We start from the raw sequence: 19,626 nt of genomic DNA, 5'->3' as shown, positions 1-19,626 counted from the left end.
ACGCCGCCGGTTCAAACGCCGGCCCCCCCCTCGCCGCAGAGGCTCACGGGACTCGTGGTTTCCCCGCCCTGGCCCACGCCACTCAAAGGCAGGATGGCCACTGGGAGCTGGGACTACAGCTCCCGGCGTGCATCGCGCCGGCAGGGTAGGCTTCCGGGGTCTGGTTTAAATCCCCCCTGGGAGGGTGCGGGTTGGGGTGTGGATGGGGGACGCGGCGGGAGCTGGGGAAGGGTTGGCACGGCCCCTTGGGACGCGGGGAGGCAAAAGGGGCGATGGGCCTGTCCTGCCTCCTGTTAGCGCTGTTGTCGGGTGGCCCGGGCGGCGGATGTACGTCCGCGTGGCGCTTGTCTGCATGTGAAATCGGGGGCAAAGTGCGTTTAGTGGCCTCGGTGGTGAGGGCAGAGCAGGGAGCGTGCGGGCGTCCGAGGTGGCAGCTAAGGACACGCATGGAAAGGCCTCGCGGTGTCGGGTTCTGTGTCACGGTGTAACCGAGTGGTTTCCTTGCAGTTGCATAAAGCACATTCTTGCTTAAGGAGGGTGGTAAGGGAAGAGGTTCAAAGAACTATGAAGCTGCTGCTGGGAAGAGCATAGCTCTTTCCTGTGCAGCTTCCTGATTGAAACAAACTGTGTTACAGGTCACCACAGTGGGAAAACTAACAGAGGTTTATAAGCCCTAAAATATATGTAACTCCTATGTTTTCTGTACCTAATTTTGGTAATTTAACCATAAGCACAAAGACATGTTGTCTTTGAAAGACAAAATTATGAATATGCTTTCATAAAGTTTTAACACTTCGGTGTTTTTTGATTGAGTTTTGAAGTGTGAGCTAGGCTTTCTCTAATGGCATAAAAAACCTCCACAAACCTTACCATCCTTTGGAAGCAGGATTGGCTGTACGTGTTTGGTGTGTGGCATGTATTTTTAATTAAGCCAAAGGGGAACCCAGTCAGTCAAAACACCAATCTGATTGTGCTGGCACTATGGTTGTGCTGCTCTTGGGGTAGCTGAGGTTTAAGGTGCTGGGGTGACCTAGCAGAACCTTCCTTCTCAACAAATTATTTGTTTTCTGAGACAGATAGCAGAGCCTTCCTTCTCAACAAATTATTTGTTTTCTGAGACACATAGCTTGTGACAGTGTTGGTGCAATTAGGTGAAGTTTACCTTATGCTTGTCTGAGTTGCCTTGGCCTAAAATTAATGCTGCAAAATTGCAAAATGAAACCTCTGCTATGAGCTGTTCCTCTAAAGAGGAAGTACTTGGAGTGTTTCCTTGGAAATAAGGATGCTGACAAGCCTTTCTAAAGCTAAGACAAGTTCTGCTTCTCTGCAGCAAGATTCAGGAAATATACTGATGTTATTACAGTGTTACAATTGCCCTACTATTAGTGTACTGGTGTAACTACTTCTGTGGACACTCTTCTTTGGAATAAGGCTGGCTGGTTTTCCATTCATTTAATTCTTCATTTCCATTACATTTCCCTAAGCATATAGCTTTCCCTGTGTTTGGGCACCGGTGTTAAATATTCTAACCAAGCACTTAACCCAGCAAGACTAAGGCAAAATTGCTCTTGCAGGCTTTGAATTAAGGGAACCCCAAGTGTCTCTCAGTGTGTGTATGATGTACCTGTTTAGTTTGGAGTGCTCTGTGCCCAGCTTCTGCCATCATGTGTATGCTGAAAAGTGCCTGTGTTTGGGTGTGGTACTGGGAAAAAAAAAGTTAAGTTTCAGAGTAACCAGTACTTCCCCACTGAAATTATTTTTTTAGATATATATGCTGCATTCAGCAGCAGAAGCAAAGATTGGTGACATTAACCATGTGGCAGTAGATCCTAAGGACCATTCAGGCACAATTTAACTCAATTAAGACAGTCTGAGGAATCAGGTGAGACTTCATCAAGATAAGCTACTAGAAAGTCAGCTTTTGCCAGCACAGGCAGCACTATAATTGTAAGCAATTGATTAGAACAGTGATTGTCCTAATCAGCAGAGTTATTTGGCTTTCATGTGACCTTTAATTTGTTGAACTAAACTGAAGCAAGTCTGATTTTGGTCAAAATATGAATGCACATAGTCCTTTGCAGCAAATTAAACCCAGACAAACCAACATAGACGAGCATGTAGACAAGCCCTAAGGCATCAAAATGTCCAACAGCAGTGACAAAGTGCTTGATGGTTGTCAGGGAACATGTGTTTTTACTTTCATTGTGGCAGGAAACACCATAGGGTCAAGGCTGCAAACCACTGTTTATATTGTTCTTTCTTCTACTTACTTATTATATAACCAATTTGCAGTGCCCCATTATGTGCTACATGGGGTGCCTTTAAAATTATATATTATAAGCATCTTTTTAAAATAAATAGTACCCACAAATTTTATTAATACTGGGAGTGGGAGAGCTGATTCATAACTGGCATTGTGCTAGATTTTATTGAATATGTACTTCGAGCATGACACCTGTTAAAAAGGCAAATCCTGACTCAAGACAATGTTTTGACCTCTGTACAGCCCTGATTGAGGTGGGAAAGTAACTCTTTCAATGTATTGCTTTGGGATGGTGATGGAAGTATCATAGTGGACCAAATATTAGGCTTTGTGCATTCTCTTTTCTTCTTTTCTTCCCCTTCCTTCCATTGCTCCATTTCTCTTTTTTTTTTTTTTTTTTTTTTTTTTTTTTTTTTTTTTTTTGTGTTGTCTTCCTGTCATTCTCTTTCTATACCATCTTGACTTTGCTTCCTCCTCCTTTTTCTTATGACATCCTATTCATTTGATGCAGGATCCACATCACAGGCCCTATCTTTTCTTCTACACCATCCCACTTCACCTGTGCCTCATTTCTCATTAACCTGTGCTTGCCATCACAGGATCACAGAGTGGCTGAACAGTTTAGAGGGCTCATTCATTTCACCACAAGAGAACAAAATTCACTTTAAGTGGTGTCATGCCACTTGAATTGGACATGGGTACCAAAGGTTTCTTACTTACGTATTAGGCACAAGCTATGGTAGCAGATTTTGTGGACAAATTGCAGTGGTGGTGATCTGCCATTATGTCAGTAAAGTGTTTTTGTGGTGCCAAGTGAGAAGGGATTGGTTAAGCTGATTAAAAAAATGGAGATTAGTACAGGAATTGTAAGGTGGGAAAAACAGCTGAAAGAAAACTGGAATAAATTCTCAGTCTGCTTTGCTAAATAGCAATGTAGATGGTGCTGGCCAAAGGGAAAGGATACAAGGGAACAGGAATGAAAGGCAGAGGTCAGTGAAGGTCAGCTCTGCTTCTTTAGATAAACTGTACCAAAAATTATGACCTGAACCTGTAATATTCTCTGACTATCAATAGGACAAATCTATTTCTTAGGCTTGAGCTACTAAGGTATAGCCAACAGAAGTACAGAAGTATATTTCTCAATATAAAAGACATTCAAAACACCTATTTCCCCTAAAATACTTTATACAGTTACACATATTCAGAAAAGATTAATTAAGACCACAATCTGTATAGGAAAAGGTAAATGAGCCAATTAGATCAATATTTAAAAAAGGAAAAAATTAGCCCCAGGAAATTAAAGTGTTGTTATTTAAATGTTATTGCCCCTACAAATTGTTGAATTCTAGGATTTTTCCCTAAAAGCGCAAGGTAAAAATAAGTTCAGGAGATCTATTTTAATGATGAAGACTATGTTGTGATACAGGAACTGTCAGTTACCTCACTCAAACTGAAAATAAGAGGAAGATTTATAGGTGTCAGAGGAATGAGTTTAAAGAACACTCTTCCAGTAGCATCAGTATGGGTGAAAATAAACCCCAATCTTTAGTTGCAGGTTAGGTGGGCTTTAGGTAAGGCTTAGTATTTTTATAAAAAGGGATTCTATGGTTTTGATGTTTTTGGTGACACAAGATTACTAAGAATAACCCAGGAAGTTTTGTAATACTAAATGACAACAGCAAACTGGAATTAAACATTTTACCGGTGTGCTGGTTTTGACTGGGATGGAGTTGATTTTCTTTCAGTGGGATAAGTTTTGGATTTGTGACCAAAACAGCATTGATAGTACAGGGATATTTTCATTTTTGCTGGGCAGTGCTCACATAGCATCAAGGTCTTTTCTGCTTCTTATCCCACCAATGAGGAGGCTGGGGGTGCTTAGGGAACTGGGAGAGGACACAGCCAGGACAGCTGATCCCAAATGCTGAAAGGAGCATTCCACATCATATGGCTTCATGCTCAGCATATAAAGCTGGGGAAGAAGTGGTGGGTGGAAATTCCTAGTTGCACTATTTGCCTTCCCAAGTCACTGTTAGGTGTGATGGGGCCCTGCTTTCCTGGGGGTGTCTGAACACCTGCCTGCCCACGGAAAGCAGTGAATGACTTCTTGCTTTGCATTGCGTGCATGCACAGCTTTTGCTTTCCCTATTAAACTGTCTTTATCTCAGAAAACCCTTATGAGTTTTCTCACTTTTACCTTTTCATTTCTCTCCCCCATCCCACCAGGGGAGTGGCTGTGTGGTGCTTAGTTGCTGGCTGGAGTTAAAATGTGACAACTTGAAAGGATATGAAGCAGGAATAACCCATTTGAGTCAGTTCACCTGTATTCAGAATAATATATTGAAGCTATAAAAAGAAAATTACTAAACTCACTGGTGTATATGTTGTGCTAACAGACCTGGATATAGAATCATTAGGAAGCACTGAGTAAAATTTTGCAGCTCTGACTACTGCAATTACCTCAATGATTTCAGGAAAGCATCAACTAGCAAAGCATGGATCAGTAATCTTTTCTATCTGTTGTTAGTCACAACCTTGTGTAGGATCACCAAAAAAAGGAGGGCAGTGTCATAAGGTACTGAAAATGCTACTGCAATGTAAAGAAAGATTGCCTTATATCACCATGTCCTGAATACCCTTACCCCCAGTGTCAAACATTTTTATACACAAATGCTTTACATTGTGCCTATTGGCTTTCTACCTCCCTTTTACTATTGTTAAGAATTCACATTTTTAAATTTCACATATAATTTTCCCTGCCTGGATTTTGGACAAACACTGTACCATGTTAAACTCTGCTTTGCTATTGATCTTAAAAACTGGTACAGTGCTTTAGCAGAAAGGAAAATTGTACTTCTTATGAAAAGATTTTTTTTTTTTTTCAAAAGTGTTCTCTTACATCTTTGTAAAAGAACTTTTCAAAATTGATTCTAAGGGTAAAGGAGCAGCATGGTATTGCATATTAATTGGAGTGTAGAATTGAGTCAACTAAAAATATAGAACTGGAATGGTAAAAAAAATTACAGGCCAAGTATTAATAAGGTGAATAATACTGAACATGTAAATTAAGAGCCATTGAAGTCAAATACGCTGAGCTGTGAACATTTCTCCACTTTTTAAGTGGACTGGAGCCTGGATCCTCTGTGAACTTACACAGCTGTGTCAGGCTGAGATATGGTAAAGGTCAGTTTTTCTTCTGTGCCAGTATGTTAGTGAACAAGCCAGCATGGGACAGCGTGACAACTAAGCTATCTATTAACTATCTCCTATTGACTTCTTCAGAACTAGGAGGAGTTGTGAGACACTGTTCATTCAGTTTACTTGCAACACGTAAGAAATGTTTCCCCTGTTGCCTCCTTGGAAATTTTGTGTGGAAGCCAGCTGGAAATTTTGCTTGTATTAAGCTCAGTTTTCTGCATCGAACAATGAAGAACTGGGGACTTGAGTTAAAACTCCTATTTTTCCAGATCGTTTACTAAGTGTTCAACTCCTCTGTCACTATCTTGCCTGTCTTATCCATCATTCTGTTCTTTTCAGACAGTACCTGGCTGCATTTTATTCTCAAAAACTTCTTCCTGCCTGCTGCAGCTGACCTCCAGGATGCTCCTCCGTCTCCCAAGCAAGGTGCTATGTATGTGTTATCTACCATCTATACACACCTATGGCTTAACCTACTTCTCCTCTTCTGATCAATCACCCCTCCGTTCCCCTCTGCCAATCTTGTACAGTACTTCTTACTTAGCATACCTTTTCTATTCATAAAACAAAAGACAGCACCCATCTTCTGCTGGCAAACCTACTCCTTGTCCTTTCTCCACCACCACTGCTAATTCTGTCATCCTTCAAACTGATCTGCTCCTTTTTCCCTCTCATATAAAAGCTAGTTTTAGGTCATGGTTGCTCTTCTGTGAAGTATTTCCAATGACCTGTTTCCCCACCTCAGACCTTGTTTCCAAAATTCTTCCCCAGACTTAGGTCACCTCTAGCCTGAAGATGCTCATAAATTACCAGCTTTCTAGAACTTTCTCCCAGGGAATCTTTAGTTTCTCCTTTCCACCCACAGTTCAGGGTCTCTCTGTTCACCATTTCAGGAGACAAAGTTTTCACTGCCCTCCTCAATTTTTTTCCTCACTAACCCGGAGCATCTCCTCACCTTTGCACCCTTTCTTGGACGTTCTTGGGTTATTCATCCCTTTGGTTTTAGGCTTCACCTTTGGGGCCCGGCATTCTTCTGCTGATGCATTAATTTGGGGTTTATGTCAATCCCACACATTCTGGTCCAGTCCAGCTTCCCTCTAATAACTTCCTTCCCTTCTTCATTCCCTCCTCTGCTTTCCTCAGAGAACTTTCACTAGTGCTGCCCTTTTTTCTTTAAGCCTGGAACAACTGCACCCATCTTGTGAACCAAATCCACACTGCCTTCATTCCAATATCCCCATAGAATATACTTTTGCCATAAGACCTATCCAGTACAGATTCTTCTCTGAAATATATCCGATTCCTCTACAAAAAAACCAAATCCTGTTTCATAATAAAACAAAAAGAACTGAGCAAGAGACTGACTACAAAACTAATTTTTGGCAGTTGCTTTCTGCCAAGAGCAACATGCTTGTTCCTATTCCATCCTTTGGATTGTGCCTCCTGTTTGTCCTTTTATTTTCAGCTTTTGATTCCTTCCTGAGGGCTCCTGGCCTGATCCTGTGCTCACACTGGTGTGAACTGAGGAGTAGCTCTGCTGCAGCAAACAGAGCTTTGCCAAGGCGAAGTTTCTGTGGAAGGCGATCATCCCTTTGTTTTAATATTAGCTAATAAAGCCAGTGCACAGCTCCAGCTCAGCACTCTGGTTTTAATTAATAAGAATTAGCATATACAGCTACATACACTCTTCTTTTTCCTTCAGCTCCTTTGAAGAAAACCTCTTTGTATGTCTTCCTGGTTGCTCTGTGTATTGACATTAAAAAAACCCCAAATGAATAAAACCCCAAAACCAAAGTAGCATCAAACTCCCACGCAAACAAAAGGCTTGGGTGCTGCCGGTGGCGGGGAGCACTGGGAGCAGTCCCAGCTCCCAGCCCCTGCTCCCTGCCGCTGGGGAGCCATCCAATTCCCAGCCCGCCGTCCCTTCCTCCGCCTTTGCACAATCCCACTGCAGCGACTTCCCAGTCTTAATTGGAGCCTCTGGGCATTATTGTATTATTATTATTTAATAAACAACCACATAAAACACTGACATTTAAATAAAAGTAAAGAAAGGAAAGCTCTGACTCCTAGTCTGTTTTGTTTTCCTGTTGGCTTGGGTGGAAGCAGGAGCAGGCTTTTTCTCTACAATCCCCATGCTTGCAAAACACAAGCTTACACTTATAGGAAAGGGAGCCCACTGTGGATGAGCAGGCCAGACCTACTGCAGCTGTCAATCCCTGTTGCATGATAAGATGTAAATATAGAGTAATAACCTGAACATTCCTGAATAAAAGGCACTGCTTTTCTTTCCTGAGCTACAATTTGCAAGGGTTTAGCCCCATTTTCTGCATTGTGACCCCCAGCCTGTCCTTTTGAGTGATCATCTGAAACCTACAGCCATAGGGATGCTATTAGAAATTATAAATGGAAATTATAGTTTTATTTTTGCATTTTATCATTTGACACAGTCCAGTGTGAGAGTTATCATGACAAAAGAAAATGTGGTATCCTTGAAGTGAACGCAGAGGAGCACAACTCCTTCAATGAGGTTGTGAAAGAAAAACAAAGAGCTGAGAGCCAGATCTGACTCCTTTAGACACAAGTCTAAAATGAGACAGGATTCAAAGTGCTTAAAGTATTTTGGTGACAGGCAATGAAGAAGCGTCTGTTACTAGAATTGATTGAATTAAGGAAAGGGAGAGAAAATCTTGAGAACTTTTAAAAAGTGGTTTTAATGTGTGAGGAGTATAAGGACAAAAATTCTCTCGGGCCACAGCTAGAGCCCTGAATCAGCATAGCTCCTTTTCTTGAAGAAAGTGAAAACTAGACAAGGGCAAGTAAGTACACCCTTATTATCCTTTTTCATTGTGGATCAAAGAGGAGGAATTCAAAGGGCTGCCAGGTCTCCACTTTCCTGCAATGAGTCTAGAGTATGGGCTCCGTTTATTTCCCTCACATTAGGCAATGCTTCTCTATTACTCTAAATGATCCAGTCCTGAAATGGACTTCTTGTGAGATCTGAATTCTATTTACTGGTTTGTGTTTTTAAAGCACTCAGTAGGAATGAAACATTCCAGCTGTTTAAAAAATTATGTATATATGTGTGCTTTAATTCTAGGGAGTTCACCCCTCATTCTTCCCACCATTTCATTACACATTTGCTTTCCTGTATTATATATTAAAAGCTTAATGCAGTGGCTCACTTGCATTTACATATAAGGACTGTAATAATTCTGTGATGTTGCTTGGAACTTCTGTATGAACATGTTGTATAGAGTCAATGTGGGCATGACAAATCTAGATTTTTTGTAGATAAACACAGTTAGTGAATGCAAATATGAGTGAATTTGTGTGCAAGTTTTAATATCTAAGCATTGCTAATAAGTGCATGACACCTGTAACCACAACTGCCAGGGCAAACAGGGAAACTAGTTTTAAGGCATTTGCACTGTTTTAAAAGTGCTGGACTTTGAAATATTTCAGCTGTAATGGTTGAGAAGTGTTCATCCTCCAGCAGGTATTTAACTGTATGGACTCTGTTATTAGGAGTACTGAGTTTATTAGCATCTGATATGCAGAAGTCCTTGTGAAAGCAAGTACCAGAATGGTGAGGACTGCCTTATGAAGCAATCCCTGGCTTTTAAAGGCATTACGGAAATCTTACTGCGATATGGATTAAAAAGTGCTGGTTGATGATCTTAGGAAGATGGGTGTTAGGCATGGAGATTTTTTTGGAAAGCAAAATAGGAACTTATTGGAAAGGTGCTGTATTTCCATTTGTGGCTGTATAGCCAGTAATAGCTCTGGTCTAGAAGCAAGGAGCTTGCTTAGGAAAGGCACTGCAGGGACATTCAGTGTAAGGAGGAAATGTAATGTGTTTGAATATGGGATATAATAATTCCCTAGAGGGTGATGGAGTGACTGCTTTTTGTGAGAATACTGAGGCAAAATATATTAAATTGTTACCAAAGTTATAGAGAAGTATGTTCTATAAAGATTTCTAGTGCATTTTATCAAAACCATTTTGTCAAGGCCAGGTTGGATGGGGTCTAGTGGACTTGGAACTAGATGATCTTTAAGGTGACTTCTGACCCAAACCATTCTATGGTTCCATGAAATTGTTCATGTCACAAAAAGGAGATGCACGCAAGTCTAAGACTTTAATTGACAAAAAGGCAAAATGAACCTCTTTCATCTCTTTATTCATGAATCTTTGCTTGTTTTTGTATTTGGTAGAGGTAAACTTGTCCTTAATTGGCCTGCAAAATATTTCCTAGAGATGTAGTTCATGTTTAACCTGTGAAGGAAATAGTTTTGAATTCACTGGAAGTCCACCAGCTCTTTCTAAATAAAACCATATTAGTGTAGATGTTGAACTGCTACAATAAAAATTATGTTTCTCAGAGAGAGGAAACTAAATTGTCTTTGTATTTGCATTTCTTTAGAGCTCAATCACGGTTATTTATTGATGGAAAATCAGGATCTCTTCAAAATGACCAGTCAACTGAAGAAGCCAGACTGCGAACATCTGTATCTTCCCATTTGAAAACCTCACCTGTTCTTGCTCCTATAGAGTACCTGGAAACACTGGTAAAAAACAAATTACAGTAATGCCATTGTATTTTAGCAACTCTTTTCTGCATAGCATTAGAATGATGTCAGAGGTCGATGACACATTAGATTGTTCTAGTGAGAACAATTAATTTGGGGGCAAAAACTAGTGAGGACCCTGTCAGACACTGAACAATGTTTTTGGTTTTCATGTACTGATTCATCAGTGTTTATAGGCCTCCAACATGTAAATCACCCTGAGGTAATCTGGAAGGGAAGGATATGAATAAGCCAATTAAATTGGCAAAGAGCCTAAGGAACACCCTGTTTAGGGATAAAATCACGCCTACCCTAGTGCCAGTAGTTTTGGAGAAAGAAATAGACTTAAAATCCTTGCAGAGTTGAATTTCTATGTAGAGAGAACCAATTTAGAAGACTTTGGTCTACTTCTTTTGTATGTGTGAGCTTGGGTAACTGAGATAAGGCAGTAAGTGAGGTGTTTTCTGCGAGTAACTTTAATTTTGATGACACAGAAGGATGTCATCCAGGTTGCAGAGGGTGTAGGAACTAGTTGCCTCATTTATGGTAATTATTTCGTATTCAGTTTTATGATATGAGCATTCAAAGGACTGAATTGCCCTTTATCTTTCCAAGTACCACCTCTTTTCTTTCTTTCTATTTTTTTTTTTCCCCCAAAGGGAGGTACAATTTTCCATCAGGAAGCTTCTCCACCCAACTTAGCAGTTACTAGCATTTATTAAGGTGCTCTATATCTAAATAATAACAAAAGCAACTACTCTTCTTTTGCCATCTGTCAGGTCTGTGCCTTCAGAGGTGTGATGTAACAGGAAAAAGAGGCAGAGGTGAAGAGAAGTTTTCATTGAAAGTTGTACAGAGGGAAAAGTATTTCCATTCTCAGTTTACTTCCTTACAGTATAAATGGATTCTCTTGGAGTTTTCAAGAGGCTTGCTGCCTGCTGGAAGACTGGCTCTGTTTTGCTGTCATTCCACTCGGGTCTTTGAACTCACACTCAATTCCAGTCAGGAAAATAGATCTCTCTCTGGAAGAGACATGCAATGTGTATGCCTTCACTGGAGGAAAGGCTCAGGCAGAACTCAGATGTGACACCAGACACTATGTGGGAGTGGATCATTATGACCTCTCCAAGTGCCAGAGAAGCCGTAATTGGCATTTGTACATTATTAAGCACCAGAGAATTTAACTGTAAACAGGAATCCATAGGAAATCAGGAGTCACCAGTTACATTGCTCACAGAGCTACTCATTTAAGAGCAGCTTTTGGACATTTTTCAGATGCCATTAAGAGTGGGGGAGAGGAAACCTCCCCTTTTTTCCTTCCATCGTCTTTGTAATTCTAGAGTCATGTTCATGGTTGAAGGGAAGTAACTTCCTGAAAACAAAACCAGGCAGAAAGCAACAGAGACATGAGATCACTGGAGACACCACTATCAGTCCTCGGAATGCCTTGGAATTGACAGCATCAGGAGATCCTAGATATAAATGCCCCGATGGACAAAAGACCCAGATAAACATAGCTGTTAGATGATTTCAGTGCCTCTCACCTAACCCCAGTGTGATAGCTCAGCATCTAGCTCATACCAGTCTTCACACCCTATGGAGACAAAGAGACGCCTTCCAGGAACAATCTGTACCAGCCCAAAGTAGGAATAAAAGGGATGTGATGTACTCTTTTTGTCTGTCTGTCTGCATTGTGTGCTGAGAATGGCTAGATGACCATCTGAATTTTTTAGAGGGCAGGTGATCAGTGACATGATTCTCAAGTTTACTGTTCAGCTCTTGCCATACATTGCTGGCAGCAGATCAGACTCCTGTTGCTAGATGAGGACAAGAAATTTTGCACCAGAGGTTTATTTCAAGGATCCCTTTGTTTTGAACTGGAACTAGAGATTCACTCATCTTCTTGGAGGTGTCTCTGGCTCTTATTCAATTTCAGGCATTCAGGAACTGCTCAGAGCAGTCGAAAGAAACAGAAATAGCTGCTTTCACTTCTCTTGTTGGTGTATGTGTCCTGAAGAAACAGGAAGCAAAGTAAGGTTAAGCTAGGTTTAAAGGAACAAGATAATGTTTGGTGGTGGAAGGGAAAAATGCATAAGCTGGCCATGTCTCTAACTTTAGTGTACATAAACTGTTGCCATGTCCTCAGGAAAACAAGGGATTAGGGAAATAGTCTAAATCTATGCTGCATGAAACACAGAGCACATGACACAAGCCTGAGCCCCTTTGTCTTAATAGACAGCGCTCTAGAATTGGTGTGACCTTACTTCTGCCCTTGTTAGTCTGAAATATGTAGCACAGCTGTAGGACGTAGTTCTTCATTTATCAAGGGAAAATACAGTTCTGCATGGGAACGTGGAGGTGAAAAGTGTTCTGCACACCATGTTCGCTTTCATGTTGTAACTTGCTGCTTGGAAAAAAACAGAACGCTTTGTCTTCTTGTAACACTGGTGAACAACTCCTTATCGTAACCTTGTAAGAGGTTTCAAGTACATTCACGAGTAGGAAGATGATTAGGATGACACATCAAGGTTTTCTGAAAACTTTTTTCTATTCGTATGCATTCTCATATTTTTCTTAGTTTTCTTTCCAGAACAAGGTGTTTCTAATCTCTGGTGTGATTGGTAGTTAACATCCTTTCACTCTTGGTGGCCCAGCTTGCTATGAAACTCAACCTGAGCAGTAGGAAACTGAGTTTACATAAGGGGCTTTCAGACCTAAAGCAGCTAATTTAGCTGGAAGGCCCTGCAATGGCCTTTGCAAAGGAGGCCACTATTGCTCTGAGCAGTTACTGTGACAAAACCCAAGGATAAAACCCCCTTTAGCCTGACTAAAATGTTTAGTGGGAAAGAACTTACACGGGGGATTTAAAGGATCTAATTATTAGGGTAGAAAGAGGAAGATATCTATGTAGCTGGGGAACAATTGAAAGTCTTACTCTGAACACATCCATAAATCATCATGCCAGGTAGGGTATTTTCCCTTCCTTCAAGTATTTCCCAGGCTGGGAGTCTGCATTGGCCACAGCTGCTTCTCTTCAACAGTCCATTAGAGTCCTGAGACTGGGTTTTGAGCCAGCTGTGTAGGAAGGCTGTAATACTTCTCTCAGATGGCAGCTGAAGAGTCAAGTGTGTAGCCTGATGTACTCTTTTTGAGAAGAGGACTCATATTAATTACCCTACATCTAAGAAAATCTAATTTTAGAGCACAAGGACGCAGAGGAAAAAAGGAAGCCTGATTTTTCCAGGGTTCAAATGATCATATTAGTGCAGAGATTTGTGTCAAAGGGAGTACCTCTGGGCCTTCTTGCCACCGGGTTTGTTAACAGAGGGCAGGAAATCAACTGAGACCAATGACTTCAGTGACAGATGCCAGGGGAGTAGAGGTGGTGTATCTTTGGCATTAGGCTGAAGGGGCTACAAGTGGTGGTGCAATGGCTGAAAAGTTTATCCCGTGGCTTGTTGCTTCTAGGGGTGTAAATGAGTGCTAACCATACCGACCAACAGCACAAGTCTCACCACACTTGCCACATTTGGGGGAAGAATGGTAGGGACATGTCCAGTTCAGTGAGGTAGAGTTAACTGAGAGGGTAGGTAGAGTTAATAGAGAGGGTAGTTTGAATTTATAGTGTAGTCTTACTTTCTTGATTTAACAGAGCAAAGAGAGAAATTTCAGAAGCCATGTATTTTGAGATTTACTCCAAGTCAGTTACAGGGAGTGAATGAAAAAAGTAGATAAGCTTTTTGAGATTGCCACATCACACACTCATGATGTTTGGCCTCTGCTGTCTACTTTTGTCTACTCAGCCCAGTGTTCCTACCCCTGTAATTCTGCAGCCCCAAGGACCCAGTTAACACCTGCTCCTTGCTGTCTGGTGCCCTCTGGTGCTGCAAGTACCTGTCCAGGCTACATCCCATTGCACCCTTGTGCAGCTGTGGGAGCCAGACTGTACCCCAATGGGAACCCAGGCTTTTCCCCACTGCAGTCTGGAAGTGGCAAGGGCACTCTATTATGCCTTGGGGCAGGTGGGATAGGCCTGGAAGTAGGAAAAAGCTTCTCTTGTCCTTTGACTGTCCTTGAAGGAGGAGAGTGGGACGTGTGCAGGATCCTTCTGTACACTTGGACTGGTCCCCCTCCAAGCATATCTCCCTTGCTTTACTCCCTTTTTCCCTTGCTTTAGCCTCTAACTTCTATCATCCAAACACTTCTACTGTTACCTTCACACAGTTGCCTGGTCTCACTGCTGTATCTTCCTCCTCCAAGGTACAGCTTCTCTTCCCCCTGGCTATTCCTATCACACTCTGATCCCTCTCTAGACACCTCATACTGCAGTGCCTATGGCTCAGTAATGATTGGAATTTACACATGCTCAGTTTTATTGTTCAGAAAACAGGATTACAGGATCCTTGCTGTCATTCTTCTTCCCTTTAATTAATCAATGCTAATTGAGTGATTGATTGGTTGATTGATTGATGGTGGCTCCCTGGTTAAACAGTCTCCCAAGCCCAAGCAACAGTCACATGCCTATCCTTCCCACATATTTACCTGGAGCATCCATAATGTATTAATCTCCGGAAATTACTCAGGGCCTTTTCTAAATTAGTTTGTACAAATTGGCAGGGCTCATTTTGCTGTACTTACAGAAAACTGATAACAGAAACAGATAGCAACAACAGGCTCACTCACAGGTTGTTCTCTTGATTTGGTCCAAATAGTTTTTAGCTTTTTCAGGGAATGAGTGGATCACTCAATGACTGCAACTACACACTGATGGCAGGTTCTTACCTGCAAGCCTGCTTTGTCACACCTGATACTTGTGCCCTGTTCAGTTTAGTTCTCCCTTCTTGAGATGGTCAAATGCTGTTCCTGATGATGTTGTCACAGTGTGACACGGTCAGTCAGTAGCTGTATGGAAAGACCAAGCTTCAGAATGTTTGCAATCTGATTAGCTAAAACATCATTACCATGGGCTTTCCTGGCAGATTCATGACCTGAGGACCATCTGCCTGACAAATTTCAGTTCTCTGCCACAAGGAGCAATTATAGGAAGAAATACACTACATTTTTTTTCTGTTGTTTTTGTTTGCTTCTTTCTTTGTTTCTTTATTTTTGACAAATATCTATTGGAAAAAGCTAAAGTGATTATACACAAAATAAGATATCTGCCCCAAACTCAAACAAACCAAATCATCAAACCCAACTAACAAACAATGAGCTGTTGGCAGGACTAAGCTTGAAACTTGTGAGCTGGAACTGATAAAGGGTTGGCAGAGATGTAAGGAAACAGAAAATGGGACCTTATAAAGAGAAGTTGGGCAACCTTCAAAAAAGTGGTGCTACCAGTCCTGTCAATGAATACTTAGATATGGTCCTTGCAGATTGCAGGTCTTTGATGCAATGCTCACTGGTGAGTCATTTGGAAGATCACTAATTGAAGGATAGAAACTGGCCTGCTGCGCCCTGCAGCCATTGTGAGCTGTGCATTTTTTTAAGAGGTGTTTGTTGCAATACCCTCTATTTTCTGCAAATGGGGTGTGGCTCTCCCATTCCTGGTAAAGTGACTGGTGCAGCTTTTGGTTGGGAAAATATGGGTGCTGTTGCATGACAAGCTGGACTTCCCCTAGGAGGGAAATCAACTTCTTCCTCTCCAGTACAGCATCTGGTGTGACAATTCCCAAAAACACAATGGAACCACACAGAAATCTGGCAACTTTACCTAGTTTGTAGTTATGTGGATCTGCCTCATAAAAACATCTGAATCACACTTCTCACTACCTACCTACCTACCTGCATAAACACAACCCCATCCTGTTCTTAGGATCTGAGCCTTATATTCTCAGACTATGCTTCCGTTTCCTATTTTCATCAGAGGTCTTGTGACTCTCACCCCAACATAATTATCTGGGCTTTAGTGAAAACAGCTGTGTTTCAGCCTGCAATCAAAAGTGACACTGTCACTCTTTGCTCATGTTGAATACAGGCACACAAAGTTTATTGGGCTCTGATGGATTAGAGAACTCATTCTTCATGCTGGATGGGAGGGACACCACACTGAGCCTCACAGATGACAAAGCACAACATAAACGGCCATCCTGCAGCTGGTTCCATGGTGGATAAGACAACCCCTACACCTTCTTGACTTTCTACCACTCTGCTTTTCCAGACCACTCACTTTGCTGATTGAAGATTTCCCAGTCAGCTCTGCTGGAAGCCTGGGATCATGGAGAAGGAGACAGACTACAGCACTGTGCTGCAAGTATGGGAAGAATGGAATTAGTTTTGTGGAGGCTGCAAGGAGCAAGCAGTCTGGTGAGTATTCAGACAGACACTGCATCCAGTCTGGTAGGGAGAAGTTGAAATGAGCTTTCCATGTTTATGGGAACATGGAGATTGCTGTGCAAGGACAAGCTGATTAAGTCTGGTATCCTGCTTCAGACAACAATGAAGACTGGCTGCCCGAGGAGATGCAAGAAATGCTGTAATAAAACAAAGATTTTTCCATGCTGCATGGACATTTCTTGTCATCCTACAATATCTAGGTCACCGGTTAATCACATCAACAACTAGTCCAGCATTAGTTGGGAAGGGTGAAAGCTTTACGCTGAACTGTTCCAGTCAATGCCCTACATGATTCCTCTCACTTAGCTGAAACAACAATGAACAAAGAATGATACCCTCCTCATCCTGTTCCTTCTGAAATATGTCATGAACCCCATATTATTAGCAAAGGTGTAGGTCCAAACGTGTCATTATCTCACACAGAGCACAGTAAATATCGTGACTAAGCATTAACAGTGTGTCAACAATGATCATCTGTAAGTCTCATTGGCATGCTTGCTGTGAACTGAACCAGGTTGTCAGCTGCCTTCTTCAGTGAGAATGGAGCAACTACTCTGAATAACCATCTTCCATCACTGCATACTACAGGTAAAAAATGCAGGTGAACAATAGTTTATGCACACAGATATGTAACTGATTATATTACAAAGAAATGCAAGAACATGTAGCTTGTTTTACACTTTTAGGAATTTGCATGAAGAGATCTCATTACCCAGAATCAGCATGCATCTAGCTTGGTGAATACAATAAAAAATGGATCCTTCAACTCACTAATTCAGAAGCATTTCAGAAAGAGAGTTCAGCAGCACAAGAAAGATGTCTTATTCCTAGAAATCTCCATACTCAACTGCTGTCCTGTATCTTTCAGTGATTCAGTAGCAAGGCAGTTATAATTGAGCACACACATACCTCTGTTCGTAAACAGGAAGAAGCTGTGCAGCAGCACCAAGATGGCTTTGGACTCTGTGAGTACCAAGGTGAGTGGTCACACCTGATCAGGGCTGTGAGATTGCTGTGAGATTTGGGTAAGGTGGTCAGGGTTGCAGAGGGAAAATCTGAATTACCTGTAACTGTGTTGTGATAAGAAAGGAGGATGCACAAGGAGGATGGTAAGCTTGGGGGGCACCTAACAAGGCAAAAGAGAGAGAAAATAATGCTTTATTTCCATTTCTTTAACTAGTAATTGCCTTACTTTCTCCTTTAGATTGAGTACTTTGTGTAAGAGAAAGCACTGACTGCAGCATTGAAACACTGTTTACAGTACATTAATGTATTATTACAGATATTGTGTGACATGATTGGAGAGAGGATGGACTATCAACAGGTAGCCAGAAGCCTGGGGGGAGTTTCTTAAGATTTGTGTGCTCCCGTGTTCATCTCCCCAAATCCAACCCAGTCTGCTTTGGGGGGGAAAAAACCCCACCAACCTGTGACTGTGCTCCATTTATGAAAAAATAGTTAAATCAGGACAAAAATATAAGATCCACATAGTTCCTGAAGGTAGGGATTACTCAGAGGGTGTTGCTAGGGCATCAGATAAAAATTTTAACAAATGCATGTAAAATTTTTATCACAAGTCTGTGTTTAGGAACCATTGGAACTGCTTGTATTTTCAAAAGTGTGTAATCATGGACAACTTCAGCTGCTCTCTTCTTCATGCTTTTATTTTGTGAATGGAATAGAGCTCAGTTGTTCAGGGTTTATGGAAGTTTTTCTACTTGCCTGAATTGGTAATGATATCCTGACACAGACTATCCTGAATGGGAAAGGGACCACAAGGACCATCCAATGGAATATCCTGATTACAGAGGGACCTACAAGGATCACTGAAATCTAATTCCTGGCCCTGCACAGGATCACCCCAAAATCACACCATGTGCCTGAGTGTCATCAAAATGCTTCCTAAACTCTGTCATACCTGGTTCTGTGATCAGTTCCCCCGGGAGCCTGTTCCAGTGCCCAGCCACCCTCTGGGTGAAGAACCTTTCCCTGATATGCATTTTAAAACCTTTCCTGACTCAGCTTCCACAGGCCATTCCCTCCAGTCCTGTCACTGGTCACCACAGAGAAGAATATCCACAAGAGACCGTAAGATAAATCAGCTACTTTTCCTGTCTTTATTTGAAGTTCTTTAAAATTATCAAATCTCTGCATATGCACAAGCTATCAAAATGTAAATAAATGAAAATGAACATTTTCTGTTAAATGCCTTTCCACTCCCACCTCCTGGCTGGAGGTTCCTTCGTATCAGTCAGATCCCTACACCAGTCAGTGTGTGTGGACACATACTTCCTGCCTCCTAATGGCTCCTTGGAGAGAGAAAAATCTGTCCAAACAATCCTAAACAGAGATTATGTCTTCACTGATTAAACTTCTTGAGGTAGTGATGTGTCCAACTGGGCTTATGACTGCAAATCATTAGTTTCAAGCATAGTCCCAAGAGCAAAAAAGGCTTCACCTGCCAATTTGGCTGGTTTTGCCAGCAGAATTGTTTGTTGATGACATGAACATGTGAATAGATCTTGTTGATGAGCTATCTTCTCAAACATCTCAGTTATATTTTTCTTATTGCCAACTTCTATTGACAGGCTTTTGGAGGGAGGAGAGGACATAATGAATGCAGAAGAGCATCTACATTAGTTAGGTAATTTTCTTTTTCCCAGCCCATGATCTAAAATGGCCCTGCTGCCTTGTTGCTGTTGCTTGATTGCATGGATCAGAATTTAGTTAGCATTAATTTTCTGGCCCTAAATATTTGAAGTCTAGAGCTATTCCAGAGGATAATTCTATTTCATAACAGCCTTGCTGTCATGAATATGTCTTGATCATCCCTATTTCAGCCAGAGTCTGAGCTTTCAGTGCATGTCTGTGCTATTCTTGGTAGTAAATGGTTTCTGGCAATCAGTGCATGGAGATTTTTGAAATAAGATCATTTGTAGCAGAGAAATATTAGAAAAGTTATGAGCCCATCAGGGACCTGATAGCAAGACAGTATTGTCCTGATTCTTCCATTTTGTAATGTGGGGAGATCCAGCTGTTGACAACCCCAAGTCACAGGGAAGCCTTGGGCACCATAACTGATTTCCCAGAGTGCTCATGGTGATCAGTGCTCTGGACCAGACAGCCCAGGATAAGGCATTTCTCCCTGTCTGTGCTTTGTAGGGGTGTGGGCTTCTGGGAGCTCCTTCCCTACTGCTGGAAGAATCAACTTTATGTTCACTAAGTTCAAAAGAGGAACTTGGCCTCTAGACAGATGT

At 41.6% G+C, this 19,626-nt stretch overlaps 1 long non-coding RNA gene across 1 annotated transcript; it reads left to right on the top strand.

The window, feature by feature from the left end:
* Positions 1 to 5: 5 nt before the first annotated feature.
* LOC108962628 (uncharacterized) lies at positions 6 to 18,569 on the top strand. The gene is made up of 3 exons (XR_001991309.3): positions 6 to 145; positions 9,889 to 10,033; positions 16,194 to 18,569. It is a non-coding gene; the product is annotated as an uncharacterized LOC108962628 (long non-coding RNA).
* The last annotated feature ends 1,057 nt before the right edge of the window (positions 18,570 to 19,626 follow it).

The sequence above is a fragment of the Serinus canaria genome, chromosome 3 (assembly GCF_022539315.1).
Source record: "Serinus canaria isolate serCan28SL12 chromosome 3, serCan2020, whole genome shotgun sequence".
NCBI classification, from domain to species: Eukaryota; Metazoa; Chordata; class Aves; order Passeriformes; family Fringillidae; genus Serinus; species Serinus canaria.
The sequence above is the reverse complement of the archived record's forward strand: the minus strand, read 5'-3'. Positions and strand labels throughout refer to the sequence as shown.